Source organism: Engystomops pustulosus, chromosome 7 (genome assembly GCF_040894005.1).
Source record: "Engystomops pustulosus chromosome 7, aEngPut4.maternal, whole genome shotgun sequence".
Classification (NCBI taxonomy): Eukaryota; Metazoa; Chordata; class Amphibia; order Anura; family Leptodactylidae; genus Engystomops; species Engystomops pustulosus.
The window spans coordinates 151,055,719-151,067,977 of NC_092417.1; the positions used below are offsets into that span (position 1 = coordinate 151,055,719).

The 12,259-nt window shown below is 43.1% G+C and overlaps 1 long non-coding RNA gene across 3 annotated transcripts; it reads left to right on the forward strand.

Moving 5' to 3' along the window:
- Nucleotides 1–7,612: 7,612 nt before the first annotated feature.
- Nucleotides 7,613–10,903, forward strand: LOC140071034 (uncharacterized). 3 transcript variants are annotated; one of them, XR_011849032.1, is made up of 3 exons: nt 7,613–7,627; nt 7,762–7,999; nt 8,531–10,903. It is a non-coding gene; the product is annotated as an uncharacterized lncRNA (long non-coding RNA). The 3 variants fall into 3 exon arrangements; XR_011849033.1 differs by having other exon boundaries at nt 7,830–7,999; XR_011849031.1 differs by lacking the exon at nt 7,613–7,627 and having other exon boundaries at nt 7,645–7,999.
- The last annotated feature ends 1,356 nt before the right edge of the window (nt 10,904–12,259 follow it).

The following is a 12,259-nucleotide window of genomic DNA, read 5'->3' on the forward strand; positions in this document are numbered from 1 at the left end:
AAAGTCGCGTTTCTGACATTTGGGCACCATTTTCAGTTATGTGGTTCAACACTAGCAATGACCATTTTTATATTTTGATAGATCGGACATTTTGAGACATGGCCATACCTAACGTGTTTGTGATTTTTACTGTTTAATAAATTAGTATCAGTTCTAAAAATAGTTTACTAATTTTTTAGAGTACTTTAACCCTAGATGGTCTGATCGTTCTTACTATATACTACAGTACTACTGTATTGCAGTATATGCAATTATTACATATTGGAGTGCTGCCTCACCTTCTATTCTTTTTGCAATTATTACACAATATTCATTACAATGAGCCACTGGCACATTGTGACGAAACTGCAGATGCCATGCAGCCTTGGGTCTGACGAAGACCCAATGCTATCATGGCAACCGATCGCTGCCCCCGATGACGTCCCAGGGAGCGAGTAACGATCGGAACAAAGATGGCGGCGCCAATGTGCCACCGTCCTTTAACCCCTTAAGCAGCGATGGCGAACCTATGGCACGCGTGCCAGAGAGGGCACGCAGAGCCCTCACTGCTGGCACGCGCCCCATCCTCCCAACCACTGCCAGGTGCGGACAACCACTGTCCACACCTGGTTGTCATGGCTGTTAGCAGTATCGGAGCTGCGCTCCGATAATGCTAACAGCCATGACAGAGCAGGGCGCTGACACTGCCTGCTGTCACTCTGATCACTGCAGCGCACAGGACGGTAAGCATCCCCGCGCTGGCAGCGAAATGATGTCATTACGCTGCCAGCGCTGGGCACCTTACTCCGTGTGCGCTGCAGGGATCAGCCGGAGGAACGAGTCTGAGGTGAGTGTATTTATTTTTTTAATTCAGCGCATCCACGCATCCTGCCCGCTCCCGCACCTCCCATAAAACTCAGCCCGCAACCGGGCCGAAACTCACGGCCCAAACTGCGCCCGCTACCACAAGCCCCCCCCCCCCCAGCGCGCCCGAACCCCAGCCTGTTATGCCCGCTACCGCAACCCGCCGCCCCCCCCCCGCAAGGACTCCGGCCATTCTCACTCCCCCCCCCCTTCCCCCGCTCAACTCCGGTCACTGCCCCCCATCACCCCCTCCCCTGGAACTCATGCCTCATAACCACACTGAAACGAACTCCAGATGCTGCATTACCCCCCCCCCCCCCCCTGGAACAACAGACACCTGAGCAAGAGTAAGTAACATATGTATTTTTATGTATGTAATTATGTATATGCATATTATATTATATATTTATATGTGCATTTATATATACCTGTGTGAGGGCTTATTTTTTGCATAACATATTTTACTTCTCATTTATTATTCCATGTCGTGTACTGGGAAGCTGGATTTTAATACTTTCGCTGTGCGCTCCAAATCATTTGTCTCCTTTATTCTTTGGTTCGGTCCTATCGCAGTGATACCAGATTTGTAGGTTTTATTGTGTTTTAATGCTTTTTCTATAATTAAAACAGTGTACGAAAAAGAAAATAGTTTCACCATCTTGTGATGCTAATAACTTTAGTGCACGGAGCTGGGGAGATTTGGGTTTTTTTGCTTAATGAGCCGTTGTTTTCATTGCTACCATTTTGAGGTCTGCGTAACCTTTTGATAACTTTTTATTACTCTTTTATGTGATGTAAAATGGTGTAAAAGTGGCGTTTCAGTGTGTATAGGACTGCTGGAATCCCAGCTCAGGCAGTCCTGTGTAAATTGATTCTAAACTAAACCGTCAGTTTTCTGGTTAAATAGCCGTACTGGCACTTTGCGATAAGTAATAAGGTTTTGGGTTGCAGTTTGGGCACTCGGTCTCTAAAAGGTTCGCCATCACTGCCCTTAAGGATGCAGGGTATTTTCGCTAATTTCTCGCTCTCCAACTTCAAAAATCCATAACTTTTTCATTTTTTCGTGTACAGACCTGTGTGAGGGCTTATTTTGTGCGTAACAAATTTTACTTTCCCGTAATGTTATTTATTTTAACATGCCGTGTACTGCGAAGCTGCAAAAAAATTCCAAATGTGGAAAAATTGAAAAAAAAAAACGCCCGTCACGTTCTTGTGGACTCTTCGTTCCAAATAACACGCCTACTTTATTCTTTGGTTCGGTGCGATCGCGGTGATACCAAATTTATATAGGTTTTATTGTGTTTTAATACATTTTCAAAAATTAAACGAATGTGTACAAAAAAGAAAAACATTTTTTTGCCATCTTCTGACGCTAATAACTTTTTCATACTTTGGCGCACAGAGATGTGTGGGGGTCATTTTTTGCGAAATGAGGCGACGTTTTCATTGCTACCATTTTGAGGTCTGTGCGACATTTTGATCATTTTTTATTTCATTTTTTATGTTATGTAAAAAGGTGTAAAAGTCGCATTTCGGACATTTGGGCGCCATTTCCCGCCTCGGAGGTCACCGCCGCCTGTAACCGTTTTTATATTTTGATAGATCGGGCATTTTGGGACGCGGCGATACCTAATGTGTCTGTGATTTTTACTGTTTATTATATTTTATATCCGTTCTAGGGAAAGGGGGGTGATTTGAATTTTTAATATTTTATTAAAAAAAATTTTTTTTAACTTTTTTTTTCCTTTTTTTTTCACTATTTTTTAGACCATCTAGGGTACATTAACCCTAGATGGTCAGATCGCTCCTACCATATACTGCAATACTTCTGTATAATACTTCTGTATTGCAATATATGGCATTTTTGGAGCACATTCATTACAATGAGCCACTGGCTCATTGTAACGAAACTGCAGAAGCCATGTAGCCTCGTGTCAAGAGAAGACACGAGGCTACCATGGCAACCGATCGCCGCCCCCCGATGACGTTCGGGGGCGCGGCGATCGCATTAAAGATGGCGGCGTCCGGGCGCCGCCGCTTTTTAAACGCCGCTGGCGACTTTGCCGGCGGCAATCACATGGTTAATAGCCGCGATCGGTGCAAGCACCGACCGCGGTTATTAGTGGTGGGGGTTTTGTGCAAAATGCAAAAACCCCCACATTTGTATGAAGAGGACTCAGCCCGTGAGCCCTCTTCATACATCCCTTATACCTCTGCGCCGTAGAGCTACGGCGCAGAGCGTTAAGGGGTTAAATGTTGGCGGCAGCATCAGAAGGGTTAATACCCACTGTAGGCACTAGCACTAATCGCGGGTATTAGCGGTGGATGTTTGCTGCAGTATGCAGCAAACCCCACCGCTGTATGGAGAGGGCTCAGCCCGTGAGCCCTCTTCATACAGGTCCCGCACTTCGGCGCCGTACATGTAAGCCTCAGAGCGTGAGGGAGTTAATATTGTATCCCTCACACACACACAATTAACTATTAAATATGCTGCCCCCCCCACAATTAACTATTAAATATGCTGTCCCCCCACAATTAACTATTTAATATGCTGCCAGCCACACAATTAATTATTTAATATGCTCCCCCCCATAATTAACTATTTAATATGCTGCCCCACACACAATTAATTATTTAATATGCTGCCCCACACACAATTAACTATTTAATATGCTGCCCCACACACAATTAATTATTTAATATGCTGCCCCACACACAATTAACTATTTAATATGCTGCCCCACACACAATTAATTATTTAATATGCTGCCCCACACACAATTAACTATTTAATATGCTGCCCCACACACAATTAACTATTTAATATGCTGCCCCACACACAATTAACTATTTAATATGCTGCCCCCACACACAATATAACTAATATGATGCCCACCCCAATTAATTATTTTAAATACTTCGTCCCCCACCATCTTTTAATGCTGTTTGATTTAAAAAAAAAATAAAACCTTATACTCACCTCGGGTCCCGCGTCTTGTTTCTTCTTGCGGCGTCCGGACAGGAAGGGTGCGCGGCCGCGTGATGACGTAATCACGCGGCCGCGCAGCCTAGTTCATGGAGCGATGTGCGCCGGGGTTGTCTTCCGGCCACATCGCTCCAGTAATAGTGCTCGTGCGGCCAGAAACGGCCGCAGCGAGCACTATACAGTGACGGGCAGGAGCTTCCTGTCCGGACGGACGGAGGCACCTGCCCGATTGCCGAGGCACGCCGGGGCCCCAGCAGGAGCTTGAGCATCGGCGCTATATGAGCGCCAGGCCGGGGGCCCCCAACCAGTAAATCCGGATCCGGGGGCCCGGCGCTGGCGCTCCATTAGCGTCAATGATGATCCGGCTCTGCATATATATATATCTCCCAATATATATATATATTGTGAGAAAGTGAGAAGTGTCATTTGGGAGAACCGCTATCTGTCCTACAGGCAGATAAAAAGTATGTGGTAAAAGCCCTGGATTTGTCTGCAGTAACTCAAGGGTTAATGCAGACATATAGTAAGCAGGAGAAGTCTGTTTGGTCTTTGTTGGCCTAGCTAGCATAGACACCTTTGTAATGTCCATACTGGGCCTGCTTATTATGGAGTAGGGGTAGGCTGGTAGTGGGACTCCTGCTCCATCCAGGCTTCGGTCCTGGGTTTCTGTATAGGCCACAGGTGCGGGTCATAGACCTCGTTAGAGCCGGATTTAGACTGCAGGCCAGAAGCAGTAGGTGAGGCACTACCTGGAGAGCTGAAGGCTGGACCTTCACACAGCAAAAGTAACTGTGTGCCTCCTGTACTACTGCTGGCCAAGAGCGTGTGTCAGGCAGCCTGGTACATGTATAGTTAGGTGCTGTTAGGCAGTGCCCCGCCGGGCAGGGTTTATTTTGTATGTGCCTAAGCCAAGGCTGAATTTGTGTTTTGACAAAGAAGTGTGAATAAACACTTGATTTTCTGCGTGTGTCCCTGCTTCCTGCACTGCTGCAAGGCATCTAACAGAGCAATTCCCCACAAATATATACACACCATGCATCATATACAGAATATACCTAATCACACATATACACACCATAAACACACATATACATGTATACAGGGAAGCTAAAAGGCAGCTGCATACTTACTAAAACATGGGAACTCTGGTCGGGACTGATTTAATGTGCATGGACCGCGTCGGCCTAGTCACCCAGCGCCCCTCCACCACTCCCTGCAGGACTATATGAGGCCAGGAGAGGACCACCATTCGCTTCTGTCGGGGGCTGGGGCAGTGGGGCTGGAGACCTGAGTTTGGCTGCGGGACAGCAAGATCTGCACCATTGGTGAGGACCCGAGAGCCCGCAACTGCAATGAGCAGCTTGTCCGATATTGGGGAAGAAAATGGGGAATACAGGCAACAGCATGCCCAATCCTGGGGGAGAGAGGGGGGCATAAAATTAATCCCTACGCCCTCCTCCTCTCCACTAGGTGGCGGTCCCTGTAATGAAGTTGCACTGCAGAGGCACAGTTGGGGCAGTAGCACTGCAATTCGCTTGTGCGCTGCGGGCCCCATGGCTACGGCTAAAGTTATGCCACTGGACGGCTCCATTCACATGTACTGTGATCTATTTGCTATATGGCACTTGTTCTTGATATTGTTCACTTGAATTGGTCAGAGCTGTACACGCGGCCATGTGATGCATGAACGTGTTATTGCTGACTCACTGGGTGCGTTCACATGTTAGTTTTTCAGATGCAGTTTTTGAAGACAAAAGCAGGTGTGGATCATTATGGCTGCTCCTCCTTGGTTTTCAGTCCACTTCTGGTTTGGACATCAAAAACTGCATCTGAAAAACAGAACGTGTGAATGTGCCCACAATGTGGAAGCAGTAATCACATCATACATCACCTGTCCTATTCTATGGTGGGTAATCTGTTTTTTGTTTTTTAAGAAAATGCTAATTCCATATGGGAAATCACTGCATTTCAGACAGATGTTCATGTGATTTGGCCTACAAAAGATGATAGAAAATATTGACAAAATATGGCAGCCTGAATTGGCCATACTCATATGTGTTTCCAGACGTTGATATTATGCTTTTAAAAAGTCTTAAAATGAATCATCAGTTCAGTCGTAACAGATCATGATGGTCACAAAGAGGTTAAAGCCAGCAAACAATGAGGCAGTAACATCCTGGTATGAGGGAGGCTTGAAATGAGATCTACTTGTTTTTCTACTGCAGCAAGAAGGGGGAAGGGAGAAGCTGGTTAGGAAGGCAGCCAGGATGGAATTTTCCAGTGACTTCGAGGCTTAAAAAAGAACATGCGGAGGCAACGCAGAGCATGAAATACATTAAATACAAAGCCAGCTCACTGCTGTAACTTTAAAAAGAACAAAAATGCATTTTTTTTTACAACAAATACCGTAAATTCCAGATAAAAAATTCCAGAACACCTACATTGTTTTCCTCGGTCAAAAGCGCAGATTAATAGACCTGTTTCCTAATACACATAACAAAAATATAAATGCAACCCTTTATGAAATTAATCATCGTATTCTGCAGCGCTTTACACATCATGGGGGACATATACAATCAAAATAAGAATTAATAATAATAATAATTCTTTATATAGTGCACACAGATTACGCAGCGCTGCACAAAGCATGTCAAATTAATATAACAAAGGCATATGAAACATTAGGACTCATGGCCTTGCTCACAAGAGCTTACAATCTATGGCCGCGGTCACACGTACCGCTAGGCGTCTGTTCATAACGCGACGCTAGTGCACAAGGGGCGGTCCTCAGCCCGAATGCACATGCGTTTCCAGAGAAACGCATGCGATCGGCTTATAAATCGCATGCGGTTCCCTGGAAACGCATGCGCATTCAGGCCGAGGACCTCCCCCTTTGCGCTAGCGTCGCGTTATAAACGGACGCCTAGCGGTACGTGTGACCGCGGCCTATGAGGAAGAGGGGGCCGGAAGCGGGCTGACTAAAATAATAAAGCTGTACTTACTTTCCGGTGCCCTCCCGTATCCAGCGCTGCTGTCGCTCCGGTCCGGGCGCCATGTAAACAAACATGGCCGCCGGAGCAGCGCTGCATTTAGCTTCCGTCGGCCGTGGCCGGGTACACCTATCCGTCCCTATACACAGCATTGTGTATGGGGGCCGGAAGGTTGTCGTGTCCGGCCGGAAGCTGAATGCAGCGCTGCTCCGGCGGCCATGTTTGTTTACATGGCGCCCGGAGCGACAGCAGCGCTGGATACGGGAGGGCACCGGAAGGTAAGTACAGCTTTATTATTTTAGTCAGCCTGCTCCCGGCCACATATATTTTTTTCAAAACTCGGACAACCCCTTTAATATACTTTCACTTTGTATAGTTATGTTATTATTTCTCCTCATATTTTAACACTATACATTTAACATAAGGTTAATATTTGACAAGAACATCTCACATCCTTGTGATGTTATTCATGCACCTCCTGATCACACAAAAAAATCTTTTGTTATTCATGAGCAATGAAAACCAGCTCAAACCAGTTTTACCCGGATCGTTATATCGCCGCAGTGAATATTCATCCGCCTGTCTCCTTGTTTAGAACATGATGAGGTGATACGAACTGAAATCCATCCGCCGGGACTTTTTACTACTGTATTCTTCCGACATTTATAACAATTCACGGGCGTCTCCTTCACAGTATTTCAATAAAGTTTATTTACTGACTTTTTTTTTTTACTAATGATCATTGTTTTGGTCAAACAAATATATTGCTGACAGAAATTCATAATTGAAGATGAAATAGTTGTAAGCAGTAAGTGCGCATGCGTGCAGAGAATTTTCTAGCACGTCTAGAAATTTCCACAGTTTAAACCTCGAGAATCATGATTATTGGGTTACCCATTTTATGAAGAATGTGTTTCATTCACGTGTGAATTCACCGTGTAGTTTCAGGACGAATCAGACAGAAATAAACCGAGTGAGACGATGCAGCTGACAGGGACTACTTTTTTCAGTGACTGGCGGAGGAATCTCTGCAGCACTGCTTTGGCTTAGTTCTGGAATCTATATAAAGGAAGGCTGAGAAAGAGGATTCGTCATTCTACAGACGAGCAGCTGAAGGAAGAATGAAGAGGAGAGGAAGACTCAAAGCTTCAGCAGCCCTAGCTCTTACACGGGGAGAGTGGTAAGTATAGACACAGCTGCACTGTGGTGAGTATGTACTGGGGTAGCTTAATATAGGATGTCTGTCAGATTTATAGCCGTATGTATCTTGAGGTAGTTTATAATGTTCTGTCAGTATCATATCCATATGTTTGTGGTAGGCTCACAGTATGTGCTGCCAGTATTATAACCAAATATAGTTGGATAAAAAAAGTTATGTTCTGTCTTTTTATATATTTTTACTGGGGTAGTCTAATAGTATGGGCTGTCTGGATTAAATCCATATGTACTAGGGTGTCCTCGCATATTTTCAATCAGGATTATATCCATATGTTTCTTAATTTTAACCTTTAAGAAAACTAAAAGATTAAAACTACAACTCCCAGCATGCTCAATCCTCTCTGTAACTACAATAAGATACAGGTTCGCATACTAAAAGTTGTTTACAAGGTTAACTGATCACTGAGTGTAGGGTTGAGGTGTGGGAGGGGTGTTGTGCGTTGATCTGTAGCCTGGGCAATCTACATGTATGTGGTCATTTTATGATCTGTAGGCTCTATCAAGAGAAGAATAACCAGAGAAGTATGAATATGGTCCTACGGTAGGGAAGAATATAATGCCGTGCTCAGGAGTCCTGCCTAGAAGCCCAGGCTGAGGATACGGGTGTATACATTCGCGTCTCTGATAAGTAGCTGTGAAGGGTGTGGCTGTGACTAATGAATGTGTGATATGAACATTACCACTAGGTGGCAGTGTCGCCGTGTGCAACTATGCTGAGTATTGTAGATGGGTGCTGTTCTGGGAGGGGTGGGGGGTGGAGGACATTGAGTTTTTTTCCTAATTTTATTTTCCAGGTGTTATCAACTTTATGAAGTCATAAGCTGAAAAATTAAAAAGCTCCATCAGCAGCTCTGTTAATTAAAATGTTCCGAATCTCATTCTAAAGAAGGATCAGATAATGGTATATGATAATTTTGCCATCTAAGTGGGATTTAACCCGTTAGCATCTGTAGTTATGGCCCAATATTAAATCAGGGGAGGCGGGAAGGTGTATGGTTTAAATAAAACTCCCTTATGGGTAGTAGCTAGTTAAATAAGGAAGGCGGGGATACATACTGTGGGTGGGGGAGGGGCTGTAAATGGATATTTTTAGATTCTTTACAGAACACACCCACATGTCAAGCACTACGTGTTCCTGCCAAGAACCACAATGGATCCTTAGATGATGGTTACCTTAGCCTGTGATGTTCGACAGCCCTGTGTACCATTAGGAGCTTGGGTCCTTGTGAGCCAGAGGTGTTCCCTACATGTGCCAGTGGTTATCTACAGCCTAAAGTCCCAGAGTCCAGTCAGTGGAAGGATTCCTTGGTTCCTGCTGATCCTATCATCACATGTCCTAGCTATTGGTCCCCTAATAAAGATGAGCATCTAGAATTCTCCCAAAGCCAGATGTCCTAGGAGCTTGGGTCGTTGCCTTGTGAGCAAGAGGTCTACATGTGCCCGTGGTATTCTACATCCCAAAGTCCCTTTACTACCGTCCAATCAGTGGAAGGACTCCTTGATTCCTGTTGAACATCACATACCCCATTCCCTTAATAAAGATAAGCCTCTAGTATGGTCCCCTACTTGCCCTAGCCTTTCAAGGGTGCCTTAAAGCTGCTGAACTGTAATTGTTTGCCCATAAAATCTGAGATAATGAACTCTGATCTTAAAGCGATACATCTACCCAAGTCATGAACTCTCATACCAAAGCTATACTTATACTAAACCTTGTGTATATACGCCTGGAAATGCATTCGTAATAATTTTGTATTTCAGGGGATTGAATATTCTGTATATTTTGCTTTATTTTATTTATTCAGTGCTATTCTGTAACTTGTGCGATCTCTGATAATGCCATAGATTCAGCGTGAGTGCCCAATGAGCACATAGATGTACTTAACTTTTCCAGTTCTGTGCCTTGTACTTGTTGAGATCTTCTTTGATTCCTCTTTGCCTCCTGTGGTTAATTCTAGATCTCATACGTGAGGTCTATTAGTGTCTTGTGTGCATTTATTGATAACCAATAGCTTGGTCTATTGCTGAAAAAATCTGAAGGGCGAAATTTTGCTGAATGAGGTATCAAATGATAAACTAAAATATAAAACTGCTACATATACTAAAAACATAACCGCGACCATAATAATAAAATGGAAGGCTACAAGCAGCAATTTCAGGAGATTGAAAAGCTACATATCCCCCGGGACCAGTTACATAAGGAAGGAAGGAATGAGCTCATTCATTAACCTTGAGGAGATCTCTACAGCCAGAAGCTTTCATCTCCCTTCATAAACAAACACATTGCTATAAACTCTTAATCTTTAATCTTGTTCTATATAAAATATGGGATTTTCTTTGTATACTATTTAAAAACTTTACAACGTAACCAAAGATATTCTGCATAAAGGCACTCGAAGAGATAAAAGGGATACATTATCAATTCATACCTTATTCATCAAACCTACAGATAAATGCACCTGGAAAAGACATCAGCTAATATATAATAAATCTTAAAATGCGAAAAAAAGGAATTAAACTTAAAATACGGTTGTGGGGTGTAATGGACATGACAACCCTAGCTCTTCATTAAGAAGGTTTCTTGAATAACTATGATTTATACCATATTCTACAGATGTTGCAAGATCTCTTTATAGTTGGTGGCTACAGAGGTTAATATATCATGGCGCAGTTACATCATATGAAAACATTGATAAAGTATATCAGAGGAGCCATTAGTATGAATGTGTGGCATTGTGCTTGAGAACTATGTAACCTTGTTGGATAGTCTTTCATTTCTTCAAACTTAACCCTCCGTAAACAGTAATGTAATATTTTTCATAACTTTAATTTTAAAAAATAAAAGCTCAGTTCTTGATTAAAAGCCAAACTGTTTCAATGCGAGTTATTGTAAGTTTACTTTATCCATGGTCTGCCTTCTAGAATCAAATGGTAAGTGCTTTCTTTGACAGTTTTATCCTGTATGATGGTGGAGAATTTCTCTCCGCTCTTGAGGTTTTTGTTATCGTAACTTCTTGCATTTCCTATGCAGTATTCTGAATTGTCTTTCCTATAACTGTTGTTCACTTGCTTTGCCTCTTACATTTATTGGAAGTAAATCTTGTGATGACAGCAGACTCTTTGAAGTACTGCATGATTCTGACTGGTGCTACACCTTGAGTCTTGATTTAAATATTTGGTTATGTATACTATTCTGGATCTTGGCCGTCTGTTCTTTATAAGTCGAGATGTAGCCCAGGACTAAACATTCTTATAGTCAAAGGTGTAGGCCCTTAAACAGTGTGTAGGTGCAACCCCAAATGCTGATACCCAGGCTTAAATATGAAGCGCCTTCTTTCTCCTAAATCTGGTTTGCATTTGTCACTGGCCTTGGTTGAATCTCCCCTAATGCTTTGACAAAGTACCCCTGCGACCAATCACTGCACAGTTTGGAGGCCAGAAACCTCTGTGATTGGTTGACATGAGTAACAGTTATTCAAAACTGAGAAATGCCTAACAGCTGGTTTAGTCCCTTTTTGTGACTGGTCTGTTGTAGTAAGTGCTTATAATACTCTGAGCTGTTTTGCTTGCATATGGTTCTTTAAGGTGAATTACTTGCAGTCAACTCAATATATAAAATGTATCTCATAGCAAAATGTAATCTGAATATATTTGCACTTGGTAAGACTGACCTGTCAGGGGTAGGTGATTGTTTTCAATTAGTTTCGGGATCTTGTGATCATCAGGCACCTTCAACAATTTGTTTGCACTTGACCTTTCAGTGAAGAAAAAAAAAAAACTAACTGCAACAAAAACCTTAAATGATTGCTAGTTGGGGTTTCCTCCCTCTACAAAAGCCGTTATTTACACTTATCTTGAATAATTTGCATTGTATGAATTCAGTGTAGAGAATCGGATCTTACTAATCTAATTTTCCCTTGAGCAGTTAACCCCATGTGTAAGTATATAGCCTATAGGTCAACACGGTGAAATGCATCTAGATACTTGGTGGGTAATGGTGATGCCACACGTTTTTGAATGTTTACCATGCATTTGGCTGCTTTCAACCTGTTATCTTAATTTCTAGAAGTGTAGGCAGCTGTGAAACAGATCAAAACCAGCCAAACACATGGTAAATATTCAAAAACCGCATGGTTTAAAACTGTCCAAAAACTCAACGTGTGGCATCACCTTCATATGTTGGGTTATTGACGCGTATGCTATGTATTGAGGTTATTCTTATCCC